Genomic DNA, 8,246 nt, shown 5'->3' with positions numbered 1-8,246 from the left:
AAAAAAAAAGACTATACTGAAGTCCCCTCAGAACAATCTGACTAAAACTTTTCCTTTGTCAAATTCATCGATCCACGACCAACCCGCAAAGTGGCCTGCTGTTTTTATCCGAGTGTTCGATATATGATAACATGCATTTGACGAGTACTCTGAATCTTGAGCAAGGCTGAAAGAACTGACTAAAATGCAGCAATGTGTGATTTGTTGGTTCCATGAAGGTTCTCACCATGGGCGCAAAATCATCATCATCATCGGCATCATCAACGTGTGTGCTGCTGCTACCGCCGTTCCCGGGCACGAATGCTGTCTCCTGCCCGATCTCAATCTTGGCAGACCGCGGGGAATCACCTACCGGCGTGCCTCGCCCCCTCTGGAAATTATGCGACAGAGCTATCTGTAATTGTCACGCGAGTAAATACCAGTCGGATCTATAACCAATGGTTCAAGGAACGACATAGTCCATGACGTTTTCGTTTTTAAATCTTGTCAAGAATCCTAAGAAAGGTGATGTTCGATCCATGAATCGGAAAATTGAAAACAACCACACGGACATATATATCAATAGAAATATATGTACAGATATGTATGCATAAATAAATGAATGAATGAATGAAAGGAGTTGGAGTTGGAGAGGGGACTTGCTTGATGGGCTCGTCGACGACCGCCATGGCTGCACTTGCGTCGGGACCTCTGATGCAGTGGGAGGAGGAGGAAGGAGAAGGGGAGGGAGTCGGAGGAGGAAGGAGATGATAGTACTATTACCACCTACTTCCTCCATTCGAAATTACTTGTCGCCGAAATGGATGTATCTAGACATATTTTAGTTCTAGATACATCCATTTTTGAGACAAGTATAATTCCGAACGAATGGAGTACTATTATAACAGAATGGGAAGGAGCTTGCCGACCGTTGGGCAGCGACGGTGATCGGCGATATTTATGGTCGGGATTGTTTACCGTTTGGCACCTTTCCAAAAGAGCTAAAAGTCAGATGATTTGTTTCCATCCAACCCAGATATAAATTGATACATATCTACTGTTGAGAATGGGATGTTTCGTTAAGAGCATCTACAGCTGGGACTTGGCAAATCCGATCCCTCAAACGCCCGTGGACGCGCCCTTGCCCTTCCCGGTGCCCTTGTTGTCCTTCTCGCGAAAGTACCGGTCAAAGACGCAGTATGGATCAAGCCGGATCTGCTCGTCGCCGGAGCTGTCCTCCTTCTCCTCCTTCGATGGCAGTCCAACCATGGCACAGACCGCCCGATTCTTCTCTCAGGCGAGGGCGCGCGTGTTCCTCCACAGCCGTTTCTTCACAATGCGGGCGTGGATGTCTTCTCCTTTGCGGCCGCCCGCGCCGCCGTATCAGCCGCCTCCACCGCCATTTTCGCCGCGATACGGGCCTCGACGGCCCTTATCCTCTCCTTCCCACGGCGGGCCGTCCGTTATCGATGGGACTCATAGTCTGCCCGACCGGTGATGGGGAAGGAGAGGTGTTCCGGCTGCCAGGACCGCGAGGATCCAGCACCAGAGGACCCGAGCGCCCGGTGAGCCGACACTAAGACAGTCGCGGCGCGCGGACGGATCCGTCCGCCGGCCGAGCGCTGTCCTCTCGTGAGCGGGAGAGTGCAATGCGGACTGCCATTGCCCCCTCCAACCCACACAGGATGACACCCCAGTCGACGGATCCGGACTGGCCGGAGTCCGATCAGCTGCCTGCCATGGTGGAGAAGGCCGAAAACCGTCGAAGGTGCGCTGGGGTGGCGGAGTGGAGTGAAGTGAAGTGGCTAGGGTTTGCTCCGGCGAGAGGATGGGGACGAATATAAGTAGGGTTGGGTCATGGGCGGGGTCCGACGTGGCGGGCGTGCCCGGGTGCCCCATATCCGCCTCATATTTGGCCTGAATATGATGGGTGCCGATCAGCCTAGGCGTTTGAGGCCCGTTTGAGGCATCCGTTTGGGTCGAAAAAACGTGATCTGCCAGTGACCGGGCTGCCCGCCCGGACGTATGTGACGGGTTTAAGAGGTCCGGGTGTAGATGCTCTAACTACTCCAAGTTGTTGGTCAACCCTTTATACCATAGTTTTAAAACCCGGATCAGTGACTAAACCAGTGAAGTTGTCGGTTCAAGTTTTCATCGATTGATTGGACCGCCGGCTCACCGGTTCGTCATCCGTTTTTATAAGGCTACAGAAAGTATTTTATTTAGTAGTAAAAAATGGTCAAATAAGCCCATTTCCATTTCTTTTACAGCATCATGTATTTTTTTGGGGATGAGGGGATGACAACAACGTGGACTAGGCCGCTGCCTGTTGGCAGTCGAGCAAACGGCCACGCAGGTAATGAGACGACTTCTATCTACAGTATCTTCATCAACCGGACTCTTCATCAACCGGACTCTTTGGCTGGTTTTTATCCAATCCAATATCCAATGTGATTGTGATGCGTTTATTGCATTTTTGTTAACTTGAGCCTTTGGCATCCGTAAATGGGCCCGCCCATCTAGGTGCAGGTTGACTATTTTCTTTTTTCGATAACTTCATGAACTTCTTTGAATACCGATGAACTTTTTTAGATTTCAATATATATTTTTTCAGATTGATGAACTTTTCTGAATATTGATGATTTTTTTAAATGGATGAACTTCTTTTAGTGAACTTTTTTTTCAGTTCGATGGTTTTTTTTATAAAAATACATGATTGTTTTTTGAATTTCTATGTAACGTTTTTCGAAATTTAAGGAACTTTTCAAAAAAAATAATGATCTTTTGCTCAATTGGATGAATTTGTTTTTCAATTTGAATGAACTTTTTTTTTAAGATTAATGGACTTTTTTCAAAATTGATGAACCTTTTTTGAAGACATTAAATTTTTTTGTCAAATGGATGAACCTTTTTAAAAAAATATGTTAACCTCTTCCAATTTCATATTTTTATTTTTGTAACAGATAAAAAAACTGGTTCAACACGCTAGTGGGCCGGCCCAGGCTAGCAACACTGCAGGCGCCGGATCATTAACGGGCGCCTGCTGCGCTGCATAGGAGCTCCCTTTACGGCGCCGCTATGTCTCGCTTTTAGCGAGACAGTAGCTCTTGGGATCCCGTAGTGGCCCTGCCAGTAGGGAGTCTTGCTCTGTTTCGTTTGTTTGTGTTTGATTTTTTATATATATTTTATTTTTCTAAATTTGTTTGAGTATTAGTTTAATTTATTTTATTTAGTTTTTAAAATGTTGATCAGCCTTAAAAAGTCTTCACATGTAAAAAAGTTGTTTGCATAGATTCTAGAAAATGTTCACAATATTCAGAAAATTAGTATCATATTAGAAAGAAGTTCATGTGTTTAAAAATAAGTTTGTGGCATTTAAAAAACAATTCATACAATGTTAAAATTTGATTGTGCAATCTTCAGAAAATGTTTCGTACCATTCAAAAAAGGTTCATGAATTTGAAGAAATTTCCGTAGCACTTAAAAACTGTTTGCACAACTAAAAATAATATTCATGGCATTTATGAAAAATGGTCATTGTGTGTTTAAGAAAATTCCACATTTTATTTTGAAGATGTTTAATGTACATTTGACAAATGTTCAAGTTGTATTTAAAAAGTATTCAAATTGTATGTGGAAAATGTTTAACGTGTATCCAAATAGGTTCAACATGTATATGCATTTTTCAATGTGTATTTAAATAAAGTCAACATATATTTGAAAAATGCAAAAAAAAGGAAAGGAATGAAAAACATAAAACTCAATAATGAGACTGATGAAAACCAATAGAGAAAACAAACAGGAAATAAAAATGAAGTATACCAAGAAAACACTGAATAACAAAAAGGAAAAAAAATAACTTGAAAGGTTCTAAAACAAGTTTTTTTTAGAAACTGGTTCTAAAACAAGTCTGTACCAGTCAGTACTACCTTTCCAAATCCGGAACATTGGGCCCACCCACTAAGGTGGGCTCAGAGGCGAGCTCAGGTTATATCTTGCTGTACAGCGAGATATAGCTGTTTCTCAGTTGTACAGATCTATTTTTGAGCTGTTTACTAGAAAACAAATTAAAAGGTTGCCTGCTGTGAAAATTTTAACAAATAATGACAATTTTTGTTCATTTTTAACATCTTTTGAAGAATTTTAATAAATGCTTCCAAGTTTGGAAAACAATCCATGGATTTTAAGAATGTTTGCAACTTTATAAAAATATATTCTGTAATTAAAATAAATGTTCAGGATGTTTAAAATGCTCATCTAATTATAAATATTCCCCCAATTAAAATAATTTCTGAAAGTTTTAAAATGTACCCAAACTAAATAAATCATGCTTTCTAAAAATAATATTAGCAAATTTAAAAAACATTCATGAATTTGTGGAAAAAAAACACTACCTCAATTGTCCAGCATGCATGCCTCTTCGGTGAGTTCCAGTAGACCAAGATTGTCCCAAACCTCCCTTGCAACATTACATTCAAATAGCACATGCTTTATATCTTCATAATAGACTGAACACACTATACACAAATAGTTATTCGTTACAATATTCTTGTATGCTGTGTATGTCATTTGGAGAAGCTTAAAAACATATCACACAATGAATTAGCTCTTAACCTAACAAGCAAAGATTACATGCTCTTAAATTAATGCGATGGTTAAAATTAAACTAGAAAATATAAGAGATGACATCTAGTACATTGGATAGAATTGTCTTATCTTCTTTTCTTGAGAGACCTTCTCTTAGGTAAGAGATGGCAAGCCTTTTTTTTCCTTCATTCACTCTCGTTTAAATCATCAATGATCTTAGGTGACATTGCGAAGATAGCATCATTGTACACGACCTAAGGTAGCTAGCTCTGTACGAGTGTGTCATGTCTCATGTGGGAGAGCTGATGCAGGATGCATTGACGATGGCCCACATGACTCGAAACGATAACAGAGGTATCATTGGCAGTGCCAACAATACCTGTCATTGTTGGCACTGACATGTCGGAGTACTACCGGAGAAATATTATATTTTAGGCTTATATTTTCGAAATTTATGTAATAAAAAATATATTTAAAATATTTCCCCAAATGACAGGGAGTACCTTGCTTGTGTCCATCTAGTGGCCCCACAACCACCCGAAGTCAGAAGGGAGTACCTCGCTTTTGTACACCCCAAAGAGTGCCACCAAAATATTTATGAGCCATAGAGAAAGATATCCATTTATTCGTGTTAGATGAGCTCGGATTATTGTGTAACTGCCCGTGCCTGGAGCCATCCACCCTATATGGATAGGAAATCATGGAATACCTTGCTTTCCGTCTGGTTGTCCAACCAAATGATACCATCATGTGTTAATGAGCCCTAGAGAAAGACTTCGATATATTTGTGCAAGTTACCATTTTAGCATGGATTAATGTGCTTGTGGCTCCGTATCAGAAGATGCCCACCTTACGCTTTCGGACAACCTAGTGAAAATGTGGAAGTATTAAAAAGCCAAAAAGAAAGGCATGGATTTATTCGTGCTAGTCACCGTTTTCGTTTGGATTAATGCACATAGTACCAGGAGCCATCCGCCTTGAATCGGCAGGAACCAGGGAGTACCTTGCTTCTGTCTAGTTGTCTAGCCGAATATTACCATCAATCATTTGTTGTAGAGAAAGACATCAATTTATTCGTGCTAGTCACTAGATAGATGCCTAGATGCCAAGAGTCGTGCCCTCAAATTGACAAGGAGTACATTACTTCTGTCTGGCTATCCAACCGAATAGTACCATGAATTACTAATGAGCCTTAGAGAAAGATAATGATTTATTCATGCTTGTCACCATTTTAGCTTGGATTAACGTGCCGATGGCTACATAGTGGGAGTCGCCCATTTCTAATTGGTAGGAAGAACTTCGCTTCTGTCCAGCTACCAGCAGAAGAGTGTCATCAAGTAATACTGAGCGATAGAGAAAGCCATCAATTTATTCGTGCTAGTCACAATTTTAGCCTAGATATCGAACCAGTAGGAACCAATGAGTACCTTGTGTCTATCTGGTTATCTAGGAGAACAATATTGCCGAGTATTAACGAACCCTAAAAAAACATCAATTTATTCATGGCAGTTGATATGTCCTATGTGTATCTATAATTTTTTATTTTTTTATGCTATAATTATATCATGATGGCATAGTATTGGCATCAAATTTTATATTTTTCTTGATTAACCTATTAATTCAGTGCAAAGTGCCAGTTGTTGTTTCTTTAGATTTTAAAAAAATCTACTTTTTCAGGGACCAAAAAACCAGGAAAAAAAATACTAAGTTTCATGAAGAAATGAAGCCGGAGCATGGCCGCCATAGAGGTCGCCTCCAGCACCTCTTTCTTCCGCTGCCTTTATATACCCCCGAAACCCTCACAAATATTAACAGAAGATTTTTGCGCCGCCCACCTCTCTGCTCTGTGAAGATCCAATCAGGTATTCTGCCAAGGAGGAATTCATCACAGAGATCATTTACATGAATATTGTTGCCACTGTGTTCATGTGTGAGTAGTCCTTTTTGTACTATGGGAACATAACTATTTTTTCCATTATAAGTAGGGTCGGGTGGGCCAGCATGGGCCGAGTCCGATGTGGCGGGCGTGCCCATATCCTCCCCGTATTTGGCCTGGATATGGTGGGTGCCGATCAACCTGGGTGTTTGAGGCCCGTTTGAGGCATCCGTCTTGATCGAAAAAACGTGACCGATCAGTGACCGGGCGGCCTGCCTGGACGTATGAGGCGGGTTTGAGAGGTCCGGCTGTAGATGCTCTAACTACTCCAATTTGTTGGTCAACCCTTTATACCATAGTTTTAAAACCCGGATCAGTGACTAAACCAGTGAAGTTGTCGGTTCAAGTTTTCATCGATTGATTGGACCGCCGGTTCACCGGTTCGTTATCCGGGTTTTTTAAGGCTACAAAAAGTATTTTATTTAGTAGTAAAAAATGTCAAATAAGATCATTTCCATTTATTTTACAGCATCGTGTACTTTTTTTGGGGATGAGTGGATGACAACAACATGGACTCGGCCGCTGCCTGCTGGTAGTCGAGCAAACGGCCACACACGTATTGAGACGGCCCACTTTGGCTGGTGTTTACCCAATCCAATGTGATTGTGATATGTTTACGGCGCCGCTATGTCTAGCTTTTAGCGAGATAGTAGCTTGAGGGATCCCGTAGTGGCCCTGCTAGTAGGGAGTCTTGCTCTGTTTTGTTTGTTTGTGTTTGATTTTTTATATATATTTTATATTTCTAAATATTTTTGAGTATTAGATTACTTTTTATTTTATTTTATTAAGTTTATAAATGTTGACCAGCATTAAAAAGTCTTCATGTAATGTTAAAAAGTTGTTTGCATAGCTTGTAGAAAATGTTCACAATATTCAAAAAATGATTATCATATTTGAAAGATGTTCACATGTTTAAAAATAAGTTCGTGGCATTTAAAAAAACATACAATGTTAAAATTTGTTCGTGCAATCTTCAGAAAATGTTTCGTACCATTCAAAAAAGGTTCATGAATTTGAAGAAATTTCCGTAGCACTTAAAAAGTGCTTGAACAACTAAAAGTATTATTTATGCCATTTATGAAAAATGGTCATTGTGTGTTTAAGAAAATTTCACATTGTAGTTTGAAGATGTTTAATGTACATTTGACAAATGTTCAAGGGTTATTTAAAAAAGTATTAAACTTGTATTTGGAAAATGTTTAATGTGTATCCAAATAGGTTCAACATGTGTATGCATTTTTCAATGTGTATTTAAATAAAGTCAACGTGTATTTGAAAAATTTAAAAAAAGAGAAAGGAATGAAAAACATAAAATTCAATAATGAGACTGATGAAAACCAATAGAGAAAACAAACAGGAAATAAAAATGAAGTATACAAGAAAACACCGAATAACAAAAAGGAAAAAAATACTCGAAAGGTTCTAAAACAAGTTTTTTTTTGAGAAACTGGTTCTAAAACAAGTCTGTACCAATCAATACTACCTTTCCAAATCCGGACAATTGGGCCCACCCACTACGGTGGGCTCAGGCGCGAGCACAGGTTATATCCCGCTGTACAGCGAGATATAGCTTTTTCTCAGTTGTACAGATCTATTTTTGAGCTGTTTAGTAGAAAACTAATTAAAAGGTTGCCTACTGTGAAAATTTTAACAAATGCTTACAAATTTTATTCATTTTGAACATCTTTTCAAGAATTTTAATAAATGCTTCCAAGTTTGAAAAAAAATCCATGGATTTTAAGAA

The sequence above is a fragment of the Triticum dicoccoides genome, chromosome 7B, assembly GCF_002162155.2.
Source record: "Triticum dicoccoides isolate Atlit2015 ecotype Zavitan chromosome 7B, WEW_v2.0, whole genome shotgun sequence".
NCBI classification, from domain to species: Eukaryota; Viridiplantae; Streptophyta; class Magnoliopsida; order Poales; family Poaceae; genus Triticum; species Triticum dicoccoides.
This window is presented reverse-complemented; position numbering follows the sequence as displayed.